Source organism: Dendropsophus ebraccatus, chromosome 13 (genome assembly GCF_027789765.1).
Source record: "Dendropsophus ebraccatus isolate aDenEbr1 chromosome 13, aDenEbr1.pat, whole genome shotgun sequence".
Taxonomy (NCBI): Eukaryota; Metazoa; Chordata; class Amphibia; order Anura; family Hylidae; genus Dendropsophus; species Dendropsophus ebraccatus.
In genome coordinates, this window is record NC_091466.1 from 50,973,439 (window position 1) to 50,999,844 (window position 26,406).

Here is a 26,406-nt window from a genome sequence, read left to right on the forward strand (position 1 = left end):
TCTGTAACCTCCTGTGTCCCCCAGTCCTCCTAGTCTGTAAGCTCCTGTCCCCTCCCAGTCCTCCTCCTAGTCTGTAAACTCCTGTGTCCCCCCAGTCCTCCTAGTCTGTAAGCTCCTGTGTCCCCCCAGTCCTCCTAGTCTGTAAGCTCCTGTGTCCCCCAGTCCTCCTAGTCTGTAAGCTCCTGTGTCCCCCCAGTCCTCCTAGTCTGTAAGCTCCTGTGTCCCCCCAGTCCTCCTCCTAGTCTGTAAGCTCCTGTGTCCCCCCCAGTCCTCCTAGTCTGTAAGCTCCTGTGTCCCCCCAGTCCTCCTAGTCTGTAAGATCCTGTGTCCCCCCAGTCCTCCTAGTCTGTAAACTCCTGTGTCCCCCCAGTCCTCCTAGTCTGTAAGCTCCTGTCCCCCCCCCCAGTCCTCCTCCTAGTCTGTAAGCTCCTGTGTCCCCCCCAGTCCTCCTAGTCTGTAAGCTCCTGTGTCCCCCCCCGTCCTCCTAGTCTGTAAGCTCCTGTGTCCCCCCAGTCCTCCTAGTCTGTAAGCTCCTGTGCCCCCAGTCCTCCTAATCTGTAATCTCCTGTGCCCCCCAGTCCTCCTAGTCTGTAAGCTCCTGTGTCCCCCCAGTCCTCCTCCTAGTCTGTAAGCTCCTGTGTCCCCCAGTCCTCCTAGTCTGTAAGCTCCTGTGCCCCCAGTCCTCCTAATCTGTAGTCTCCTGTGCCCCCCAGTCCTCCTAGTCTGTAAACTCCTGTGCCCCCCCAGTCCTCCTAATCTGTAATCTCCTGTGCCCCCCAGTCCTCCTAGTCTGTAAGCTCCTGTGTCCCCCCAGTCCTCCTCCTAGTCTGTAAGCTCCTGTGTCCCCCAGTCCTCCTAGTCTGTAAGCTCCTGTGCCCCCAGTCCTCCTAATCTGTAATCTCCTGTGCCCCCCAGTCCTCCTAGTCTGTAATCTCCTGTGCCCCCCAGTCCTCCTAATCTGTAATCTCCTGTGCCCCCCAGTCCTCCTAGTCTGTAAGCTCCTGTGTCCCCCCAGTCCTCCTAGTCTGTAAACTCCTGTGTCCCCCAGTCCTCCTAGTCTGTAATCTCCTGTGCCCCCCAGTCCTCCTAATCTGTAATCTCCTGTGCCCCCCAGTCCTCCTAGTCTGTAAGCTCCTGGGCCCCCCAGTCCTCCTAGTCTGTAAGCTCCTGTGTCCCCCCAGTCCTCCTAGTCTGTAAGCTCCTGTGTCCCCCCAGTCCTCCTAGTCTGTAAGCTCCTGTGTCCCCCCAGTCCTCCTAGTCTGTAAGCTCCTGTGTCCCCCCAGTCCTCCTCCTAGTCTGTAAGCTCCTGTGTCCCCCCAGTCCTCCTAGTCTGTAAGCTCCTGTGTCCCCCCAGTCCTCCTCCTAGTCTGTAAACTCCTGTGTCCCCCCAGTCCTCCTAGTCTGTAAGCTCCTGTGTCCCCCCGTCCTCCTCCTAGTCTGTAACCTCCTGTGTCCCCCCAGTCCTCCTCCTAGTCTGTAAGCTCCTGTGTCCCCCCAGTCCTCCTAGTCTGTAAGCTCCTGTGTCCCCCCAGTCCTCCTAGTCTGTAAGCTCCTGTGCCCCTAGTCTGTAGGAGGAGGACTGGGGGGACACAAGAGTTTACACACCCATACTCCCTACAGTGGGAACCTGTTATAGCCAGAAACTGTTCCAGTGGTGATATTAGGTCTGTACGTGCCCCCACTAGCTTCACTCTCCATTATTCATGAACCTTTAGGGGTATTGTACCTGACATAGCAATGCTCCCCGACCATACTCCCTTTTTATAACTTGTCATAAAACCTGATGCACTGAGTATAATGCACCAGTGATAATACCTGATAAATATAATTCAGTTAAGCTTTATAAGGAGAGGGGGCCCACTCTTGAGGTCTGTGCACTGGGCCCACCAGTGTATTAAAACGGCCCTGAAAGTGGTAATAGTTAAAAAATCCTACACAAATGTATCGCCGTAACCGTAGTGACTCAGAGAATACATGTATTATGTTATTAGTGACCGCCGATACGGATTTTTACGGCGATCACTAATGGGCTCTATTCTGCTGCCATCAGCTCTTTATGACGATGGCGCAGAATAGTGCAGCGGCGCCGGTAATGCCTTGCAGCCCCCTCCTCTCAGCTACCGGAGGTCCCCGCACCGACGATCGCCGTTATTACCAGTATTATGGCGGGCACCGGTAACGGGTATTGCCAGCACAGCTGAACGCTTTCATCTTCTCTCACCTTGAATCCACAGTGAGAGGAAATGAATACATGCTCCCCCCTGTCCCTCCCGGAATAACCTTCGTGTTCACAGTGATTTATTCCTTAGGGTATAAAAACACTTGCCGTATCCGCAGCGAGTTTGTCCGCAGCCCGCCCAGTTAACCCACCGGCCGCCGGAGACTATACGTCACCTGATCCCGACTCGGGCTTCCTTCGCTGATTCCCGGCTCGTCCCGCTCGGCCAATCAGTATGCTGCCCCGCCACAGCGCACTGATTGGCTGAGCGGGCCGTGAAGACGTTGGGAGCCCCGAAGCAAGCCGGAGGAAGCCGGGATCAGGTGACGTATAGTCTCCGGTGGCCAGGGGGTTAACGGGGCGGGCAGCCGGCAAAGTTTGTCTGCCATTGAGTACACAGGGCACGAGTCTCGCTGTGGATACAGCAAGTGTGTTTGTACCCTTAAGAAAAGATCAAACTCTCATTCTTTCCACCACCAGAGGTGGAGGAGAGCATGGGGCAATGATCGGGGACTAGCCGATGTGGTCCTGGTACAAGTGATCAGCGATATAGACCACTGATCACTTGTTCCAAATGCTGCCGGCAATTTTTATCCCCGTCACCATAAATCATTGGTGACGGGATAAAAAGTCAAGTGCCCCAGATTACCTGTAACCACCTCGCATTACCTGTAACCACTCCGCATTACCTGTAACCACCCCAGATTACCTGTAACCACCCTGCATTACCAGTAACCACCCCAGATTACCTGCAACCACCCCGGATTACCTGCAACCACCCCGCATTACCCCGGATTACCTGTAACCACCCCGGATTACCTGTAACCACCTCGGATTACCTGTAACCACCCCATATTACCTGTAACCACCCCAGATTACCTGAAACCACTCCGCATTACCTGTAACCACTCCGCATTACCTGTAACCACTCCGCATTACTTGTAACCACTCCGCACTACCTGTAACCACCTCGGATTACCTGTAACCACCCCAGATTACCTGTAACCACTCCGCATTACCTGTAATCACCCCGGATTACCTGTAATCACCCCGGATTACCTGTAACCACCTCGGATTACCTGTAACCACCTCGGATTACCTGTAACCACCCCGGATTACCTGTAACCACTCCGCATTACCTGTAACCACTCCGCATTATCTGTAACCACCCCAGATTACCTGTAACCACTCCGTATTACCTGTAACCACTCCGCATTACCTGTAACCACCCCATATTACCTGTAACCACCCCGCATTACCTGTAACCACCCCAGATTATTCATAACCACTCCAGTTTACCTGTAACCGCTCATATTACCCGTTAACACCCCAGATAGCCAGTAAACACCCCCAGATTGCCCGTAACCACCCCAGATTTCCACAGGCTGCCCATAACCAATACAGATTGCCCCAGGTTGCCCGTAACCACCCCAGATTGCCCGTAACCCCCCCCCAGGTTGCCTGTAACTCCTGCCCCAGATTGACCATCACCACCCCAGTTTGCCTGTGACCCCCCCAGATTGACCATCACCACCCCAGATAGCCAGTAAACACCCCCAAATAGCCAGTAAACACCCCCAGATTGCCCGTAACCACCCCAGATAGCCAGTAAACACCCCCAGATTGCCCATAAAGACCCCAGATTGCCACAGACTGCCTGTGCCACCCTAGATTGCCCATAAACACCCCAGATTGCCCGTCACCACCCCAGATAGCAAGTAAACACTCCCAGGTTGCCCGTCACCACCCCAGATTACCTGTAATCTCATTTAAAAAAAAATTTTTAGTAACTGTGCTATTCTAATAACCGATACTAGCTGCGGTTTTGCTCCAGCAAAATGACACTCCTTTCCTTCTGAGCCACGCTGTGTGCCCATACAATGGTTTATACCCACATATGGGGTATCGTTGTACTCAGGAGAACCTGCGTTACAGATTTTGGGGTGCGTTTTCTCTCCCATTCCTTGTAAAGTTGAGAAATTTCAAACTAAACAAACATATTATTGAAAAAATTCTAGTTTTTCATTTTTACTGTCAAATTTTGAATACTTTCCTCAAATACCTGTGGGGTTAAAATGCTTACTGCACCCCAAGATGACTTCTTTGAGGGGTTCACTTTCCAAAGTGGGGTGACCTAAGGGGGGGTTTCTCTTCTGCGGACACTACAGGGACACTTCAAACGCACCTGGCGCTCAGAAACTTCTACAGCAAAATCTGCACTGAAAATGCTAATTGGCGCTCCTTCCCTTCTGAGCCCTGCTGTGTGCCCATACAGTGGTTTATGCCCACATTTGGGGTACCTTTCTACTCGGGAGAACCTGGGTGCCTTTTGTCTCCTGTTCCTTGTGAAATTGAGAAATTTCAAACTAAACAAAAATATTATTGGAGAAATTCAAGTTTTTCATTTTTACTGTCTAATTTTGAATACTTTTCTCTAATACCTGTGGGGTCAAAATGCTCACCGCTCACCAAGATGTATTCTTTGAGGGGTGTACTTTCCAAAATGGGGTGACTTTTGAGGGGGGTTCACTTCGCTGGCACCTTCACCTGGCGACTGAAAACTTGTACAGCAAAATCTGCACAGAAAATGCTAATTGGCGCTCCTTCCCTTCTGAGCCCCGCTGTGTGCCCATACAGTGGTTTACACCCACATATGGGGTACCATTGTACTCAGGAGAACCTTCGTTACAAGTTTTGGGGTACTTTTTCTCACCTGTTGCTTGTAAAAATGAGATACTTTAATCTGAACAAACATATTATTTGAAAATTTTTATTTTCCGTTTTTTTCCGGCCTAATTGTGAATACTTTCCTCCAGCCCCTGTAGGGTTAAAATGCTCATTATACCCCTAGATTAATTCTTTAGGCTGGGTTCACACACTGTATACTTCAGGCAGTATTTGGTCCTCAAGTCAGGTCCTCATAGCAACCAAAACCAGGAGTGGATTGAAAACACAGAAAGGCTCTGTTCACACAATGTTGAAATTGAGTGGATGGCCGTCATATAACGGTAAATAACTGCCATTATTTCAATATAACAGCCGTTGTTTTAAAATAACAGCAAAAATTTGCCATTAAATGACGACCATCCACTCAATTACAACATTATGTGAACAGAGCCTTTCTGTGTTTTCAATCCACTCCTGGTTTTGGTTGCTATACAGCCTCACAAATACAGCCTCAAATATACATAGTGTGAACCCAGCCTAGCTAAGGTGTCTTGTTTCCAAAATGGGGGTTTCCAGTATACAAGCCTCCTAAATCAACTTAAAAAAAGAACTGGTCCCTAAAAAAATCAGTTTTGGAAATTTCATGAAAATGTGATAATTTGCTGATACATTTCTAAGCCCCGTAACACCCTAAAAAAGTAAAATATGTTTACGAAATGAAGCCAGAATAAAGAGGACATATTGATAATGTGACCTAGTAACTAGTTTATGTCATACGACTTTCTTTTTTTTAGAAGTAGAGAATTTCAAAGTTTGTAAAGTGCAAATGTTTCATGATATCTTTATATTTTTCACAAAAAACACGCAAGATAGTGACCAAATTTTGCCACTAACACAAAGTGCCATATGTGACAAAATTGTATGTTAAAGCATCACTGAGCTATAAGCGCATAAAGTGAGACAGGTCAGATTTTGAAAAATGAGCCTGGTCATTAAGGTCCAAATAGGCTTGGTCCCTAAGGGGTTAAATGTCCCGTCTCCGACTCCAGCTTTAAAAAAAAATCTTTAAAAATGTTATAATTGAATTTTCATGTTAATTTTATAAATGTTCCTCATTAATATGTGTTATGTTCTATCAATCTAAGCCCCTTATTTATTAAAACCAGAAAAATCCTTTCTCACATACATTATGAGATCATAATAAAGAAGTCCTATTGACCCACCCCCATGCCCCCACAGTGCAGTGTCACAGCTCATGGTCCCCGTCAGGCTCCCAAACCTGTGATGTTACGGCCCCACTCTGAAATACCCACTGAGCCAATCAGTGAGTGAGGCGGGACACAGCTGTAGTCACTGACTGGCAAAGTGGGTAGTTCACTGCACACAGGAGAATCTGCATTATATCTTTGCCCTATTCCCTCAGAAATCGGCCCAGGATCATGTAGGACATTAGAAAGAAGCTGTTGAGCCAGTTCTACTTTACACCAGTGTGATAAATAACTCTCCTGGCGTCTGATTGGCCATTTATGAAGGACGTAGAGTCGGAGCTGCGTCTAACCGACCCCACAGCCCTGGTTAAAACGTAACTTTTATTGATATGTATTAATAGTGCGATTGTAATGGTAATTAAAACTAGGGACCTTAGATATGACCACAGTCTTAGTTTATAATATTCAGACTATGGAGATTTACTTTTTAATCAACTTCTAGATGTTAGATCATTCACTATTTTGAGGGTCCACAGGAATGTAATAAGTTTGGGTTCACACTACGTTTTTGCAATCAGTTATTTTCATCCATTTTTTTGCAAAAAAACCCCAAAACGAATGCATTTGTGTGCACCCGTTTTGAAACGTTTTTCTATTGACTTTCATTTAAAAAAAAAAAAAACGGATCTGTTAACTTCATTTTTGTGTCCGTTAAAAAAAAGGATTCTGGGTTTTTTTATATATATAATGGAAGTCAATGAAAAACGGATTAAAATGGATGCACACAATTGCATCCGTTTTTTTCATCCGTTTTTTGCAAAAATGCTTAATGCTCACACTGTCTGCATTGTTACAGGCCCAAGTTGGGGAGCACAATACATTCTTGCATGCCCAGAGCATAGGCGTATTAAACGCCATGGAGAGGCCATAGTGTACATACAGTGTAGGGTCTGCCTCGATATGAGTCCACCTTATCGTGGTGAGGCAGTTTACGCTGTTTGCAAATAGTGACCAAGAGACTCATTATTTTTGTGGGAATTTTTTGGGCAGTTGGGGGGGCTGCTTTTAATTATTTTCATATCTATGGTGGGTCTGTATCTTGCTGTTGCGGTGAGCTGTTGCATTTTTCTGTGTTTTTGTGTGTTTGCAATTTCAGCCATGGCAACGTGCTCCTGCCCAGTGTGAACAGTGTTCCAGGAGAGCTGACCAATTTTTTTCCTTTTTTTTTTTTCCTTTTTTTTCTGAGCACAATACATTGCCTTGCCCTGGGTGCTGACAACCCATGATGCACCGCTGCCCGGAAATATTGCTTTGTATTTAGCCGATACCTATTTGTTTAATAGTCCAGCTGATACCATCCACTAATGTTTCTCTCAGCTACAGGCACCATCGTACATGATGCGCTGACACTGTGTTGTGTGTGATGGCACACAGAGCTTCTGCATTAACAAACTTTGCCCTGTTTTAGCCCATGATTCCCATACGGTGAATCCGGCAGCCCTACCACAGCGCTGGCTCTGCCTCCGCCTCCATTACACTTGTCCACATGAAGAACCTTACCTCTTCCTACTCGCAGACAGGTACCGGGCTATCTCCCGCCCGCAGACAACACTGAAGGGTGTCATCCAGACCCATTCATTAAAGGTGAAGTCCCAGGACATTAAAATAAACCGAGGGGTGGGGAGTTGCGGAAACATAATAAACCAACTATACTTACCCTGGTCCACCCTAGGGTCCCTGGGTCCATCTAACAGCCGCTGGGTTCTTGCAGCTCTTCCAGTTACAATGTCATGTGCCTGGCTGAGCAATTGCCCCTGAAGCCAGTCAGTGACTGGGGAAGGACACCGCTCAGCCTAGCCGTCAGGTTGCAGCTGGAAGTTCCAGGTACTTGACATGCTTGGATTCCAGGAGAAAATAAAAGACAGGGCACAGCTCAGTTTATTAAGTTCCTGCACCCCTGCCTGCCTTGCTTTTTCGTTTTCATGTGTTTTCCCTTTTAAGTTCAGTCCAGTTAAACTTTTCCTGTAGATTCAGAGAATTTATCTACTGTCTAGAGTGTGTATAGCTCCGTAAGACTTGGAACCCATTATCTATGTCCTAGTTGACTCGACTGACTATTAAAAATCCCTCCTGCCCACATAGGCAATTTTGGATTTTCAGTCACCTGGGAAAGTAGGGTTACGCTTCCTGTAGGCCTGCATTGGCTGCTATAATTAGTGTTAACTAACAGTTGAATTAATACTATGTAACGTACATACACACATACAGATAAAGGTGTCATGTGTCTTAAACAGTCTCCTCCATGGGGCACTGTCCACAAGGGTATTAAAGTGAATGGTCTCTAAGTCCTGATCCTGATGAAATAAAATAATGGAGGTGTTTCTTTGGTGGGCAGAAGTGTGGTTTTCTGACTTTGCAATATGTGATAAATATACAAGTCCAAAGCAAAATAAGTGACACCAAAGCAGCAAAATAAAGACATGACACATTGTAATTAGGTGTCAAATGATCATAATTTTATTTTAAATTATATGACACCAAAAAAGACCCCCGACTCACAAAGAGTCACCCTCCAGCACTCAGGCGAGGAAAAACCCCCTGTGGGGGAAACCTCGAGGGAGCCATGGCTGGAGAGTTGCCCCTCCTCTGGGCTTAGAGGGTAACACTAATTAAACATAGTTTCAGAATCAGATAAGGGCAGCACAACCTGAAGAAGGGGGCTCCATCACTGGTTTAGGTTGATCAGGTGCTAATACCAACTCTACCACTGACAGCATAGATGGGTGAGTAGCTTTATCACTCTTGACCCATCTGACACCAATGAATCTTGATGATAAATTCACCTCACTTGCTTCTAGATGTTACTGCTGCCTCCTGTAGACTCTTGTCTCTCACTCTAGGTGTTAAGGGAGTCTCTTCCTCTAGTTACTGATCTTAAAGGGGGGCTTCTCCTCCCCCATATGAGGCAAATAAATCCTCCTGATGTTATGGGCCCTAATTTGCCTCCTGATGTTAAAATGGGTTATCTGGGGAGCTGAAAAGGCATTTCCTTTCCACCATTACCAGCATCTCACTTCCAGTTCTATCACCTCTCATCCCAACATCTTCTGACCTGGCAAAGGTCTGAGACAGTAGATCAGGTACTATGGTGTGATCACCACATGCGGGTGCAACTCACCGCCAGCAGTGGTCAATGTACGCACAATGCTGTGATGACATTGGCAACAGTGTTTGTACATTGACCGCCACTGGTTCCACCCGCATGCGACAATCACAACAAAGTACCTGGCCCACTGTCTCAGGCCGCCTCCGTTTTGCCAGGTAAGAAGGTGCTGGTGTGAGAGGAGACCAAACCAGAAGTGAGATGGCGGCGAGGGAGGAAATGCCTTTTTAGTTACCTGGATAACCCCTTTAAGGGCACCTCCTCCAGACCCTCTAGCTGTTAAAAGAGTGTATTCCTCCTAGTGTTGATGGTAATGGGGGCTCCTCCTTCCCCCGTATGAGGCAAATAAATCCTCCTGATGTTATGGGCCCTAATTTGCCTCTTGATGTTAAAAAGGGTTATCTAGAGAGCTGAAAAGGTATTTCCTTTCCACCATTACCAGCATCTCACTTCCAGTTCGATCACATCTCACTCCAACATCTTCTGACCTGGCAAAGGTCTGAGACAGTAGATCAGGTACTATGGTGTGATCACCACATGCGGGTGCAACTCACCGCCAGCAGTGGTCAATGTACGCACAATGATGTGATGACATTGGCAACAGTGTTTGTACATTGACCGCCACTGGTTCCACCCGCATGCGACAATCACAACAAAGTACCTGGCCCACTGTCTCAGGCCGCCTCCGTTTTGCCAGGTAAGAAGGTGCTGGTGTGAGAGGAGACCAAACCAGAAGTGAGATGGCGGCGAGGGAGGAAATGCCTTTTTAGTTACCTGGATAACCCCTGTAAGGGCACCTCCTCCAGACCCTCTAGGTGTTAAAAGAGTGTATTCCTCCTAGTGTTGATGGTAATGGGGGCTCCTCCTTCCCCCTGTATGAGGCAAATAAATCCTCCTGATGTTATGGGCCCTAATTTGCCTCCTGATGTTAAAAAGGGGTTATCTGGGGAGCTGAAAAGATATTTCCTTTCCACCATTACCAGCATCTCACTTCCAGTTCGGACTCATCTCATTCCAACATCTTCTGACCTGGCAAAGGTCTGAGACAGTAGATCAGGTACTATGGTGTGATCACCACATGTGGGTGAAACTCACCGCCAGCAGTGGTCAATGTACGCACAATGCTGTGATGACATAGGCAACATTGTTTGTACATTGACCGCCACTGGTTCCACCCGCATGCGACAGTCACAACAGAGTACCTGGCCCACTGTCTCAGGCCGCCTCCGTTTTGCCAGGTAAGAAGGTGTTGGTGTGTGAGGAGACCAAACCAGAAGTGAGATGGCGGCGAGGGAGGAAATGCCTTTTTAGTTACCTGGATAACCCCTTTAAGGGCACCTCCTCCAGACCCTCTAGGTGTTAAAAGAGTGTATTCCTCCTAGTGTTGATGGTAATGGGGGCTCCTCCTTCCCCCTGTATGAGGCAAATAAATCCTCCTGATGTTATGGGCCCTAATTTGCCTCCTGATGTTAAAAAGGGGTTATCTGGGGAGCTGAAAAGATATTTCCTTTCCACCATTACCAGCATCTCACTTCCAGTTCGGACTCATCTCATTCCAACATCTTCTGACCTGGCAAAGGTCTGAGAGAGTAGATCAGGTACTATGGTGTGATCACCACATGTGGGTGAAACTCACCGCCAGCAGTGGTCAATGTACGCACAATGCTGTGATGACATAGGCAACATTGTTTGTACATTGACCGCCACTGGTTCCACCCGCATGCGACAGTCACAACAAAGTACCTGGCCCACTGTCTCAGGCCGCCTCCGTTTTGCCAGGTAAGAAGGTGTTGGTGTGTGAGGAGACCAAACCAGAAGTGAGATGGCGGCGAGGGAGGAAATGCCTTTTTAGTTACCTGGATAACCCCTTTAAGGGCACCTCCTCCAGACACTCTAGGTGTTCTTAGAGTGTATTCCTCCTATTTCTGATGGAAAATGGGGGCACCTCCTCCCCCCATGTGAGGTAAATGTTTCCTCCTGTTCTTACTGGCGCCTCATTTACCCCTTGATGTTCCGGACGCCTCCTCCTCCAGACAGCTCCAGATGGTCGGGTGTCTTCTCCTCACACTGGCGGCGCGGTGTTATCTAGATAGGATATATAACAAGCCATGTGTTAACAGAATAAAGATATGATGAACATTGTTAATAATCACAGGTTACATATATATATATATATATATATATATATATATATATATTTATCCTGACTGTATTTTCATATGGAGCGACTATAAATATATATATAGAGAGAGATCTATCTATATATATATATATATATATATATATATATATACATATATATATATATATATATATATATATATATATATATATAGAGAGAGAGAGAGAGAGAGAGAGAGAGAGAGAGAGAGAGAGAGAGAGAGACGGGCTCCATATGAAAATACAGTCAGGATAAAAGTGATCTGAGGTGTGATGGGATTTTGGTTACTCACCTTTACTCCTCCGTGGTGGCGCAGCAGCAGCAGAACAGCGCCCGCAGTCTATAAGGGAAAGAGAAAAACCAGCATGACTTTCCTGAGATCAGACCCGTCAGCAGTGATGGGGAATAGACATTACACTGGAGAGAGGGGACTCAGTGCTATCCTAGTGGGTGTGATACAGGCGGCACCATGTAACTTGTATGTCTGTATTATGTACATGAGGCCTTTCATGGTTATTATATGTGACTGATAATATAATATATAGTGAGGACATGAGGATATACAGTGCAGCTATAGAGGTGTGTTATCATGTAAGTGTATCATCCCATATATTTACCTGGATAAGATGGATCTCCTTCTGCTGCTGCTTCTGCCGAGGAGAAATGACCAAGAAATGGAGGGAAATCAATGGTTAGTGTAAGGAAACCAGAATTGCTGAGCACATTATATAGAAACAATATAAAGGAAATGTATTCTTATAGCTGGGCCATCAACTCCTGCAGCTACATGTATTATAGTCAGGTCTAGTTCTATCCTTCCAGCATTTATTACCAGCTCTATTCACTCCTGCAGTAATATAATATTCACCATTACCCACAATAGAAATTAGATCCCACCTCCAAATAGAGCGCCCCCTGTCCTCTCTATACATGATGGTAAATAACAGTTTCTTGTATTCACAATGTTATCAGTTTTGTTTCATTACCTGGGGATCTCCTCGGTCGTCGCCTCTTCCTCCTCGTCCTGCTCTTCTTCTCTGTGTATAGAATGTAAACCATCTCATATATAAATGTATTATTATATCACACATTATATGGTTTATTGTAAAGAAAGTGATTGCAAAGGTAATGGAGTGAGCTGTACAATGCTGTATGCAGTTACCATGATAGTACTATATATGTCGGGAACGGACAAAAAAAAACAACATGTATTCACAATACTCTAAGCTTTGTTTCATTACCTGGGGATCTCCTCGGTGGTCACTTCGTCCTCTTCTTCCTCTTCTCTGTGTATAGAATGTAAACCATGTCATAAATAAATATATCATTATATTACAGATTATATAGTTTATTGTAAAGAAAGTGATTGCAAAGGTAATGGGTGGAGCTGTACATTGCTGTATGCATTGACCATAGTAGTACTATATATGTCGGGTACGACCAACTAAAGTATGAAGTGTATGCGGACCCTAATGGCTATCTCACAGTGTCAGCAGTTTACAATGTGAATAAATGCTGTTAAAATAAATTGAAAAATATGATGCTATGTCTAACTAGAGCGCCCCCTATCCTGTCCTCCCGCAGCTCCTCTCTCTATACTGGATGATTGAAAAAATAAACATGTATTTACAACACTATAAGCTTTGAGCACTCACCTGGGGATGTCCGCCGCCTCGTCCTCATCCGCGTCTTCGTCAACTTCACTGAATATAGAATATAAACCAGCTTATATTTATAAATATATACAGTTTTTGGGGATATGTGACTACACAGAGTTTTGGGTGAGGAACTCTGATCTCCATGGACTCATATTGTTATCCCACATAATGTAGATGATTTTATCTCTTCTTCATACTTACATGATGGTCTGCAGGTTAGGGTGCCAGGTGCGTAGTGGAAACCGGCCCTTCCTGTAACAGAGAACATAGGTTTAGTTAGGATGATTGTTACTTTGCCCCATTTGAAACTTTTAGAAAATGCTATTTATTGTGACGTCTCAATAAGAACATGAATTCCACTAATGATATTTATTAACCCCTTGTCGTCACTGCCAGTTGTCTCCCTAACAACGTTCCCCTATTTTTAAAATTTGACATGAATAACTTTTTATGGCAGTAACTTTTTTGCATCTAAGTGATTCTGACATTATGTTCCATGACACATCAAGTGTTATGTTAGTGGCAATTATTTTTTTTATTGTAAATAAAAGTTCTAAAATTTCTAGAACACATAAGATTTTAGTTGAAATTCTCTACTTGCCTGATAAATTAATTAATATCGATAATTTACAGAATAGTTACCTTATGTTGGCAAAATTTATTGATCAATCTTTTATTTTGTTTAGAACATTTAAGAACTAATACATTTAGTTGCAGTTTTCCATATTTCTATTAAAATTTTAAAAATATTTTGAAACCACCCTTTTTCTAAACCTAAACCTGCACCCCCCCCTGAGGAAATAAAAATCAAATCAACTTGTGCCAAAATTAATTTAAAATTTTTATTTGTCTTTTCTCATTTTCTATTTTAATAGTTTTTCTTTCTGTAACATAGCAGCCGGTGTTGGCAGAGAACTGCAACTCCATATTTATTCCCTGATTCTGAAGTTTGAGAAATCTCTTAATAGCGTCTCTAGGGCTCCACATGTCTGACACATAGGTCTTAGACACCAAGGAGCACCAAGTGGATTTAGGGGTCCCCCTTTTATTTAGGATATTATGTAGGCCTCATATCAATTTACAGAGGACTTGGGGTGCTAACATATTTTTGTGTGAAAAACTTTTTTTTTTTTTTTTGTGTGCATTCTAAGCCACATTTGATCGCTTTTTATTCTATTCTTTTATGGGGTGAAGCAAGTAAAAAACAAACAAAAACAAACTATGATAAAAATGATTTATTTGATGTCATTGCTGTTTTTTGGTGTAGTGTTATTACCTGAACATCCATGGCGCATCCATGACCTTCATCTTCCACCTATTACATGACAAAAAAAATTGCATATTATAAAGGAAATATTAGTCAGTCCTCCAAGTGCTGCATATTGAGGGAGATTTTATGGAAACTGGTAAATTAGAAATCCACTGCCCAGATTTATTAAAATAGATGGTCTGACTATAAAAGCGCTCTTAGCACTTGGTATTTGGGTTCGAATATTTGAAAAATTTGCGTGAAATCTTGGTTAATCTATGTTTAACGTACAATATGTGAGTGCACCTATAAAAAAGTCTTCTTACTTTTCTTATATTAAACCAATGGACATTTTTTAACATATCCAAGGTGACGTTGCTCGGCGTCCCTTCTGTGTTCCTGAGTAAGTGTCTTAAAGGCATCAGTCATGAAGATAGAGGAGACTTAGATCATCACTCATTTACTGAGCCTATTACACGCCTCAATAATCGTGCAGCAAGGCCTGTGTATATCTTTGGCGATGTCCATGCAGTCTTTGCCTTTAGTGTAAAACAGCAAAGTATATACATACCGTTCCACACTCCCCGGTGCTTCTGCTCGCTGCCCGGTATCTTCCTGGCTTCTGCTGCTGCTGCTGTCAGGAAGATACCGAGGAGCAGGCAGAAGCACCAGGGAGCGTGGAGCAGAGGCTTGTTGGTTTTAGACGAGACCCCCTACAAACATGTCTTTGTGACTGATGTAACTATAATATTACTGTCACATATATTACTATAAGATACTTACACCCAGTTCTCGAACTCCTCCCTGATCTTTTCATCCCTGTTAGGAATAGAATAGAGAAGATAGTGAAAACCTAACACACATCAGACACATCAGTTTTCTAGGAGAACTTCATCAATAAGAAGACAGTTTAGGCATTCTCGCCATGATCGGTGTCTATAGGGGAAGAATTATAGGGTCACACAAGTTTTATGTTTTAATTTTACATTTAAAGAAAATGCTGCAAAGTTTTCTAGAAAAAACGCAAGCAAAAGCAATCAAAAATGTTTCTTTCAAATCAGCTGGTGCCAGAGATTTGTAATTTACTTCCATTAAAAAATCTCAAATCTTCCATTACTTATCAGCCGCTGTATGTCCTGCAGGAAGTGGTATTCTTTCCAGTCTGTAAAGCTGGTGAGGTTTTCTATGGGGATTTGCTGCTTCTCTGGACAGTTCCCGTCCCAGACAGAGGTGGTATCAGAGAGCACTGTGTCAGACAGGAAAGAATACACCACTTCCTGCAGGACATACAGCAGCTGATACCTACTTGAAGAGTTTATTTAATTGAAGTAAATTACTAATCCTTTAAAAAAAAAAACTAATAACTTAAAAGAACACTAATTTTTGTAGGCTTGTTGTTACTGGCCTCTCTCCCTGTCAATCATTCTGCCGAGCACGCTGACAGGCAGACAGCGGTGACCAGATATGGGTACCCAGATGACTACCTCCCTGTCTCTGCCTGCTGCGCGCTCTAGTAGTAAAACCTCTTTTTCTCCGATATACAGCTTCTGCTGCAGCCACGGCCGGTACTTGCCCAGGCTGCTCAGGAGCTGTATACAGTGCTCCAGGGAACCATATCAGCCCAATTGTACTGATTGGTTCCCTTTAAGACGAGACCACCCTGCAAACATGTCTTTGTGACTGATATAACGATTATATTATTATATTTTACTATGAGATACTTACTCTGAATCCTCTTCCTCCTCCTCCTCGGGGCCTTCATCGCTCCTGTTAGTGATAGAATAGAGAAGATAGTGAGAACCTAACACACATTACAGGCAGCAGTTTTCTGGCAGAACTTTATCAATAAGAAGACAGTTTATATAGAGGCATCCTGGCGCTTATCGGTGTCTATAGGGGAGGAATTATAGGGTCACACAAGTTTTACATTTTTAGTTTTACATTTAAACTAAATGCTACAAAGTTTGGTAAAAAAAAAGCAAATAATGTGGAATTAAAGGGGTAGTTCAGCAAACATTTTTTTTCTTTCAAATAAACTGGTGCCAGAGATTTGTAATTTACTTCCATTAAAAATCTCAAGTCTTCCAGTACTTATCAGCTGCTGTATGTCCAGCATGAAGTGGTGTATTCTTTCCAGTCTGGTGAGCAGGAGAGGTTTTCTATGGGGATTTGCTGCTTCTCTGGACAGTTCCTGTCACAGATAGAGGTGGCATCAGAGAGCAATGTGTCAGACTGGAAAGAATACACCACCTCCTGCAGGGCATACAACAGCTGATATGTACTGGAGCTTTTTTTTTAATAGAAGTAAAATACAAATTTCTGGCACTTTTTTGCTGAACTATTCCATTAAAAAAAAAACTTTGAATAGTAAACAAGTCTTTGTGACTGATATAACTATTATATTATTATATTTTACTATGAGATACTTACTCCGAAACCTCCATCTCCTCCTCCTCGGGGTCTTCCTCGCTGCTGTTAGGGATAGAATAGAGAAGATAGTGAAAACCTAACACACATTACAGACATTAGTTTTCTGGCAGAACTTTATCAATAAGAAAGTTTATACAGAGGCATCCTGGCGCTGATCGGTGTCTATAGGGGAGGAATTATAGGGTCACACAAGTTACATTTTCAGTAAAGATTTACTAACCTGGAATCCGATCCTCCATCTGAAGAAAAAAAAATAGAAAAGTGTTAGTTTTCAATATGTCTTTAAACCTCATGATGTAACTTTCACAATGTTTCACAGCAATGGGGTAGGGGACTGGTGTGATATATGTGATGAGATGTTAGACATGATATCTATGAAGGTGATGTTATAAAGAGGTAAAACTCACCCTCGACGTCATCCTGTGCAGCCTGAAATAGGAAATATAGAGAGTAAGCAGAGGACATTGGTATATTGATGAGCATGAAACGTCCGTGTACATCTGAGCTATGTGCTTGTTGTCTGCTATGGCCATAGAAATAATTGATATCTCAATTATATCCTGCCGTTCTCATTGACTTCAATGCTGTTTTCAATGCAACAATGGCCATTGTTCGTACAATGTGTGAACATGGCCTAAAAGTGTAAAATAATAAAGCATATTATTTTCTTTACACATTCATCAGCCGTCGGCCGTGCATCATTATAACACGTAGCAATGTGCAGTCGCCGGTCAATGTTTTTAGGTTAGGACCAAAAGAAACAATCAGTCCATGATTATTGTCATCAGCTGATTGCAGCTGCCCCTCCACGCCGCGGGGCTCTCCTCTGCCAGTCTGCCTTACCTCCCAGTACCTGTCCCCAGGCCGCCCGCCACCCTTCTTGAGCCCCATCTGGCGTTGGTCTGGCATAGCATACACTGGCCACGACTGCTGCTTCTCCCCTACAGGGTTCACCTCCACCGACCTCCTGGGACCTGTCACCAGGCACCTGCCGTCCTCCTCCAATGCCCGCTGCGGTTCCAAATTCAAGTAGCACCACCAAGTAGCCAGCGCTACTGCCTCTCTCTCTTTGCCTTGGCTGCGGGGAACACCTGTTTAGAGTGGGGATTACCCTGAGGGGTAATCCCCTGTTCCCCTGCAACAGAGGCAGAGAGAGAGGCAATAGCTATCTCTGTTTAATTTTGGTGTCGCTACTTGATTTTGGCACCACAGCAGGCATTGGAGGAGGATGGCAGGAGCTTGGTGAGAGGTCCAAGGAAGGCCAGTGGAGGTGAGTCCTGTCGAAGTGAAGCTGCGGCCAGTGTATGCTCCACCAGACAGCTGCCGGACCAGAGAGCGGGCATGGGGCTCAAGAAGGGTGGTGGGCGGCCTGGGTATCAGGACATCGGGGAGACTGGTGGAGAAGAGCCTTGTGGCGGCAAGAGGCAGCTGTAGCAGCTTGGGGAATGTCGCCAGTGTCCGAACCACCTAGCAGGGGTCGGTGGGGACTCCAGAAGTGTAGGCGGCAGCCTGGGGACAGGTCCAGGGGCCGGAGGAGCTGTTCCCGCAGCAGGAAGAAGCATAGGCAGCGCGCCAAGTTCAAATAGCCGCCCGCTCTTGCATCTCTCTATGCCTCCGCTGCGGGGAACAACGATTTAGACTATTTCTCCTTTTAATAAAGAAAATGATCAGGCGATGACAATGTTGATCACTGATGATCTTGTCTTTTGATCCTGATCTAAAATCATTGGCTGCGACTACGCACCGCTATATGTAAAAACCATGCCTCCTCCCAAACTCGCTGCCCTTCCTAACCGCCCATCAGACGAGCGGGGGGATATGGCAGGCATACGCCTGGGAGAAGCAAATCTGCGCCTTCTCCCTGGCATACGCCCCGGCCACAGCCTTGATAAAGTTCTCCCTCTGTGTTGATACCTTTCAAACCACAAGAGATATTGCAGATATGGTTGTACCAATCGATTTCTGAGACAATTGTAGTCATATTTAATGTACTACATGACCATCTTGATCGTGGCTTCCAAGATGGCAGCCATGTTCCAGACATGCAGTAATACCTCGGTTCCCGAACAATATCTTTGGTATGTTTTCCTTGGTTTGCCTTTTTTATGTGCTACGTGATCACCTTTGCATTGGAAAAATTTGCCCTTGATCCAATATGGCTGCCATTAAAATGGAGGCATATCAATAAAAAGTAGAAACTCCCAAAACCTGCGCCACAGATGAATATAATGAAGGTAGATCAGTGATCAGTGATTTCAGATAATTGTATTAAAATCCCCATCCATTACACATTGGGGGTAATATACCGTCATATTTGTGTCACGTTGTTAGATATAAAACTCTCATATATGCTGCATAATCTATTTCTGGTATAATTTGTGTATTTACTTATCACTTTTGTGGGGGGTGGGGGCGTTGTAGGTGAAAAATGAGGACAATGATCCAACAAATCAGTGTAAGCTTTTATCCAGTTGTCAGTGCAAGACGTAGGGGGTTATGTGGCTTATCCAGAATTAGAAAAATACTGCTGATTTTTTTTAAGAACAGCGCCATGCGTATCCTCAGGTTTTATGTGGTATTACAACTCAGTTTTATTCACATCACTAGTAAATGTGCCGCAGTACCACAGAAAAACTGAGGACAATAGTGGCACTGTTTATGGATGGGGGCAGCTATGACCCAGATTTATCAAACTGTGGAAGGTTATGTTCACACACAGTTAAAACAGTGGTTGTCTTGTCATAAAAAATACATTGTGTGAACATAGCCTAAAACTGAAACTGGTGACAGCTGCCCACAGCAACCAATCATAGCTCAGCTTTCCAGAGAATCTGTCAGGTCCATACCAGGTACAGAGCTGCAGACACAGTCAGATAGGTAATAGAGAGAGAATACAAGGGAAGCATGTGTGTTTGCTGATGACCATTTGCACAGCTATAAAATTGTATTTTATATGTACTCAGTCATTTATTTCCCTAATCTTCACATATATACAGACAAATAGGCCGACCTGACTTTATAGTATACCAGGAGAAAACATTGTATTATTGGTAATATATAACTTTTTTAAAATATAGATAAAAAACTAATCAAGAACAGTGTGTGCTCACCTCCACAGCAAAACCAAACCACAAAAACTATATACAGATAGGCCATAGTATCATCATGCATCACTCAGTTAGGTGCGATAATACACATAGAGGCAACATAGTAGCTGCAAACAATGTATGATAGCAAATGCAAGATCAACCAATAAACAAGCAGGTGTGAACACAATGGGATGCACGCCAGCAGCTATTAACCCTGTTACGCCCTTAGCATGGTGCACCAATCTACCCCTGCTCACTCAGGGAATTATCAGAGTAGACGCCCTTATAATGGCGGCTCCTGCCCCGTGCTATCCCTACTCCCAGACCCTACGCTTACCCTTATGCTGCTCCCTACGCAGCATTTCATGTACAAAGCACTCGTCAGGGGATGATGATGATCCCGGGTATAGCACTGTATCGGTGTCACACAGCAACAGATTAGGCTATTAGCGTCCTCCAGGCACTCCGGCCACTGCTGTGATGTGCCACGTTTATTGAAGCCAGACGCACACTGTACTGAACCCCGATGCAGTGCTATACCCGGGATCATCATCCTCCCCTGACGAGTCCTTTGTACATGAAATGCTGCGTAGGGAGCAGCATAAGGGTAAGCCAATGGCGGATTATAATGTGGGCAGTTTGGGCGGCCGTCCGGGGCCCGAGGCTCCTGGGGGCCCATGCCACGCCGCCCACATTATAATGCCGCTGCGGCCTGGCCCCCCCTCGCCACTGCAGGCTCTTGTGACCGCAAGAGTCCTGCTCTTACTGTCCCCGGCTGATGTGCGGCTGCCGGAGGTGTCCCGTCCTATCCCCCGGCAGCGCGCACATCAGAGAGCTCCCCGTGCACCTGCTGCTGTGACTTCCGGCGCACGGGGAGCTCTGTGATGCGCGCGCTGCCGGGGACAGGATGGGACACCTTGGCAGCCGCACATTAGCCGGGGACAGACGGAGAGGCTCGACGGGGGAACGGGTTGTAAGGTGTGGTTTTTTTTGTTTTTTTTTTAAATCTGCCTGCACGGAGGGGGAGGGGGGACCATCTATAAGAGGGGGGGAAAAGAGGGGGACCATCTATAAGGGGGGGGACGAGGGGGACCATCTATAAGAGGGGGGGGGAAGAGGGGGACCATCTATAAGAGGGGGGGGAAGAGGGGGACCATCTATAAGGGGGGGGAAAGGGGGACCATCTATAAGGGGGGGGGGAAGATGGGGACCATCTATAAGGGGGGGGGGAGGGGGACCATTTATAAGAGGGGGGGGGGGGAAAGAGGGGGACCATCTATAAGAGGGGGGGGAAAGAGGGGGACCATCTATAAGAGGGGGGGAAAGAGGGGGACCATCTATAAGGGGGGGGAGAGGGGGACCATCTATAAGAGGGGGACTATCTATAAGGGGGGGGGGAGAGGGGGACCATCTATAAGAAGAGGGGGGAAGAGGGGGGACCATGTATAAGAGGGGGGGGGAAAGAGGGGTAACATCTATAAGGGGGGGAAGAGGGGAACCATCTATAAGGGGGGAAAGAGGGGGACCATCTATAAGGATATAAGGGGGGAGAGGGGGACCATCTATAAGGGGGGGATGAGGGGGACCATCTATAAGGGGGGAAGAGGGGTACCACCTATAAGGAGGGGGTAAAGAGGGGGACCATCTATAAGGAGGGAAGAGGGTGACCATCTATAAGGGGGGGAGAGGGGGACCATCTATAAGGGGGGGAAGAGGGGTACCATCTATAAGGAGGGGAAGAGGGGGACCATCTATAAGGAGGGAAGAGGGTGACCATCTTTAAGGGGGGGGAGAGGGGGACCATCTCCTATAGGATTAGCACCCTCCTCTACTGATATCCTCTGTGCTGCTGTGACCCTCCCCTATTAGATCAGCGCCCTCCTCTCCTGACATCCTTTGTGCTGCTGTGACCCTCCCCTATTAGATCAGCGCCCTCCTCTCCTGACATCCTCTGTGCTGCTGGGACCTCTCCTATAGATCAGCACCCTCCTCTCCTGACATCCTCTGTGCTGCTGGGACCTCTCCTATAGGATTAGCACCCTCCTCTCCTGACCTCCTCTGTGCGGCTGTGACCTCCCCTATAAGATCAGCGCCCTCCTCTCCTGAAACCAGGTGGCAGTATGTTTATTGGGGGCAGTGGAGGTGGGGTGGACAAAGCTTACTGGGAGCAGCAAGGGACCAAACATTATGTTTATTGGGGCCAGCAGGGAGGGGAGGCAGGCAGTGATTATCGGGGACAGCGGGGGGGGGGGGCAGTAGCGGAGTATAATGTGGGTGGATTGACCCCGGGGGGGGGGGGGGGGGGGCAGGTTGGGTGGACAGCCCGGGGTCCTGGGTACATTTAATCCGCCACTGGGGTAAGCGTAGGGTGTGGGAGTAGGGATAGCACAGGGCAGGAGCCGCCATTATGAAGGCGTCTACTCCGATGGTTCCCTCAGTGAGGAAGGGTAGATTGGTGCACCATGCTCAGGGCTTAACAGGGTTAATAGCTCCTGTACCTATCTACACTGGCGTGCATCCCATCCTGTTCACACCTGCTTGTTTATTGGTTGATGTTGCATTTGCTTTCATACATTGTTTGCAGCTACTATGTTGCTACTATGTGTATTATTGACAGTGTACAATTACATTACACTGTATGGAATCACTGCTGTTATGTATACACTACGGCCGTGGTTGTCTGCGTCTACAAAAAATAATTAACGGGTCTATTTTGTGCGGCCGCTATTCAGTAAACAGCGGCTGCACAATGTAAAGGACTATGAGCACACCCAAATGTGCCCGCATTCAAATTAAAATGAAGAGATGTTCACCTGCCCGATACTACAGTATTGGCCTTGTGAACATCTGAGACATGGGTTGTTGTTTGAAACATTAAACACCGGCTGTGTCAAATAACGGCTGATGTTCATGCCATGTGTGAACATGGCCTTAGGGTGGATTTCCAAAAAGTATCCAAAAAACAAAAATTACTGCATGATGTTATTTTGGCGAAAAAAAGATCTAGACTGTCTGCACCTACCCCGCATATCGCATCCAGCACTTTCCTCCCCCCGCTGCCAACCTCACTCATAACCAGACTCCGGCCCAGCAGGGAGAGCGCTGCAGCATTTAACACAGAAGATCCCCCCGCAGCAGGCAGACTCTGAGGAAGAAGATCAGTGGAAGAAGCAGGAGAGACACACAGAGGCCACCAGAGAGCAGTTACGGACCCTGCGCTGCTCCCTGCCCCTCCTCCAACACAGCTGCCTGTAAAACTACCTCTCCCAGCCCTTTTGCTAAAATTACCCCCAGCCCTACTACTGCCACTCCCCCCAGCCCTACTGCTGCCACTACCCCCAGCCCTACTGCTACTACTACCCCGAGCCCTACAGCTACTTCTCCCCCCAGCCTTACTGCTGCTACTACTACCCCAAGCCCTACATCTAGTACTACCCCGAGCCTTATAGCTACTACTACCCCACCCTTACTGCTACTACTACCCGAAGCCCTACTGCTACTACTAACCCCAGCCCTACTGCTACTATTACCTCTAGCCCTACTGCTATTACTACTTCTAGCCCTACTGCTTCTACTACCCCCAGCCCTACTGCTACTACTACCTCCAGCCCTTCTGCTACTACTACCTCTAGCCCTACTGCTACTACTACCCCCAGCCCTTCTGCTACTACTACCTCTAGCCCTACTGCTATTACTACTTCTAGCCCTACTGCTACTACTACATCCAGCCCTACTGCTACTACTATCCCCAGCCGTACAGCTACTACTTCCCTAAGTCCTACTGCTGCTATTACTCTCAGCCCTACAGCTACTACTACCCCTAGCTCCCCAAAATAGTAACAAGTACAGGTTCTTCATATATAGAAAAGAAGATGTGCAGGGAACTCACCGTAAAAAGATGTGCATGGCACTCACCATAGAACCGTAAAAGGTGCTCACTACTATCTACATCCTCCTACCCTGCACCCTAAAGCTACTTTACTTTTATTTAATCCATGTTAAAAATCCATTACAAGGGATAATCACGGCAGGAATGCTAGCACCAGGCGTCTGGAGAAGCATACTGACGTACTCGAAACAGCTGTCACGCTGCCGCATGGTGCTGGCGTTCCTGCCGTCTTTATCCCGTGAAATGGATTTTTAACATGGTTTAAATAAAAGTCAAGTTTTACGGTGAGTGCCCTGCACATCTTATTTTTTCTATATATGAAGTAAGGGGGGAGAGAACACTCTGCTGGTACTTTTATGAACTCAATTTTGCACATATTGGACTGATCTCTATAGGCGATAGTGCCAATCATTGTCTCTATCACATTGGACACCCAGCCCTACAGCTACTACTGCCCCCAGCTCTATAGCTACTACTACCCCCAGCTGTATAGCTACTACTACCCCACTCCTTCAGCTACCACTACCCCCAGCCCTACTGCTGCCACTACCCCCAGCCCTAAAGCTACCACTATCCCCAGCCATACAGCTACTAATTCCCCCAGCCCTACTGCTGCTATTACTGCAAGTCCTACTGCTACTACTATCCCCAGCCCTACAGCTACCACTACTGCCAGCCCTACAGCTACTACTACCCCCAGCCCTACAGCTACCACTTCTGCCAGCCCTACAGCTACTACTACCCCCAGCCCTACAGCTACTACTACCCCCAGCCCTACAGCTACTACTACCCCCAGCCCTACAGCTACTACTACCTCCAGCCCTACAGCTACTACTACCCCCAGCCCTACAGCTACCACTACCCCCAGCCCTACTGCTGCCACTACCACTATCCCCAGCCATATAGCTACTAATTCCCCCAGCCCTACTGCTCCTATTACTGCAAGTCCTACTGCTACTACTACCCCCAGCCCTTCAGCTACCACTACTGCCAGCCCTACAGCTACTACTACCCCCAGCCCTACAGCTACCACTTCTGCCAGCCCTACAGCTACTACTACCCCCAGCCCTACAGCTACTACTACCCCCAGCCCTACAGCTACTACTACCCCCAGCCCTACAGCTACTACTACCTCCAGCCCTACAGCTACTACTACCTCCAGCCCTACAGCTACTACTACCCCCAGCCCTACTGCTGCTATTACTCCCAGCCTTACTGCTACTACCCCAAGCCCTACTGCTCCTACTACCTGCAGTTCGACAGCTACTACTACCCCCAGCCCTAGTGCTACTACTATTCCTGGTGGATGGAACCAGTTGGGAGTAAATGATAGGGTATTAATATGGCATTGGAGAGGAATTGGACAGGGCAGGGGTCACACTTATTAGGGCATTTATACCCCAACGGGTCTCTGAGCGAGCAGGGGTAGTTTGGTTCACCTGACATAGGGGTATTAGGGACAAAGGTGCTCACTACATCCTCCTACCCTGCACATTTGGGATGAGCAGACTACCATTGATCTACAAGCAGTATACATTTGGTAAGATCGTTCTATACTTTAGCATATACATTATACCTTTAGGGTGCGTTCACACCTACCGCATCCGCAGCTTATTTGTCCGCGGAAATCCGCAGGTCTGGTAGTGCAGATTTCAACCTGCGAGAAATACGCGTATGTGTGCGTTTTGCGGTTTTTCTGCATCAAGTTTATCGCAACTGAAATGTCAGTTTAAAATGTCTCTCATTCTAAACGGACATTTCAGTTGCGATAAACTTGCTGCAGAAAAACCGCAAAACGCACACATACGCGGATATCTCGCAGGTTGAAATCTGCACCACCAGACCTGCGGATTTCCACGGAAAAATAAGCTGCAGATGCGGTAGGTGTGAACGCACCCTTAAGGGTGGGTTCAAACGCACCAGATCGCAGCAGATTTCACAGTACTGTCATTTTGTATGTCATTCTCCTGCCAGTATGTTCCGCCCCCCTCAACCCACCGCTACCCAGTGAATACTTTATCTGTCTGCAGTCCGGCCTGCTTCTGTGGCTCACGGCTCCCTGACGTCCTCCTTAGCCAATAAGTGGCTGCGGCGGGACAGAGCACTGATTGGCTGAGCGGGATGTCAGGGAGCCGGAAGCCACAGAAACAAGCCAAATTGCGAACGGGTAAAGTATTCACCGAGTAGCGGTGGGTTGGGCGGGAGGCGGAGTTAGGGGGATTTGGTGCGTGTGAACCCACCCAACAATGTTTTACAGTCTTTGTCCCTCCTTTGTGGTTATAACAGGATTTATGGTGCCTGTAATGTTGTGTCCGCACTGCACATGTGTCAGTCTAGTCTTACAGTATAGCAGCTATCTGACAGTAAATGTATGTTACACCTAACAACAAATCAGAGTACAGTCTACTTTATAAATATACATAAATATGTTTTTGTTTTTTTTGTAAAGGAGAACTCAGTAATCATGCAAAAAATTACATTTATTCTTACATCTGTAGGATGTGCTATTACTTTGCCCTTTTTTTATTTAATTATTTTTAACCCCCAATCCCCCCCAATCCCCCCCCCCCCCCCCCCCCCCCGCAGCCCCCATACACCTGCATCGATTTATTCAAAAACTTATCTACTTCCTGTTTCGGCAACATCTTAATTTTCTCACCACTCACAGCACTGT

At 46.3% G+C, this 26,406-nt stretch overlaps 2 protein-coding genes and 1 long non-coding RNA gene across 6 annotated transcripts in view; 1 reads left to right on the top strand and 2 right to left on the bottom strand.

Moving 5' to 3' along the window:
• ACTR10 (actin related protein 10) overlaps nt 1-26,406 on the top strand; it is a 464,033-nt gene that overhangs the window by 288,014 nt on the left and 149,613 nt on the right. The window lies entirely within an intron of this gene.
• Nucleotides 1-26,406, bottom strand: part of LOC138771230 (major centromere autoantigen B-like) — a 139,671-nt gene that overhangs the window by 111,404 nt on the left and 1,861 nt on the right. The gene's annotated exons all lie outside the window — the stretch shown is intronic.
• Nucleotides 10,895-12,457, bottom strand: LOC138771331 (uncharacterized). The gene is made up of 4 exons (XR_011359600.1): nt 12,404-12,457; nt 12,035-12,067; nt 11,710-11,757; nt 10,895-11,341 (listed from the first exon to the last, which is right to left on the bottom strand). It is a non-coding gene; the product is annotated as an uncharacterized lncRNA (long non-coding RNA).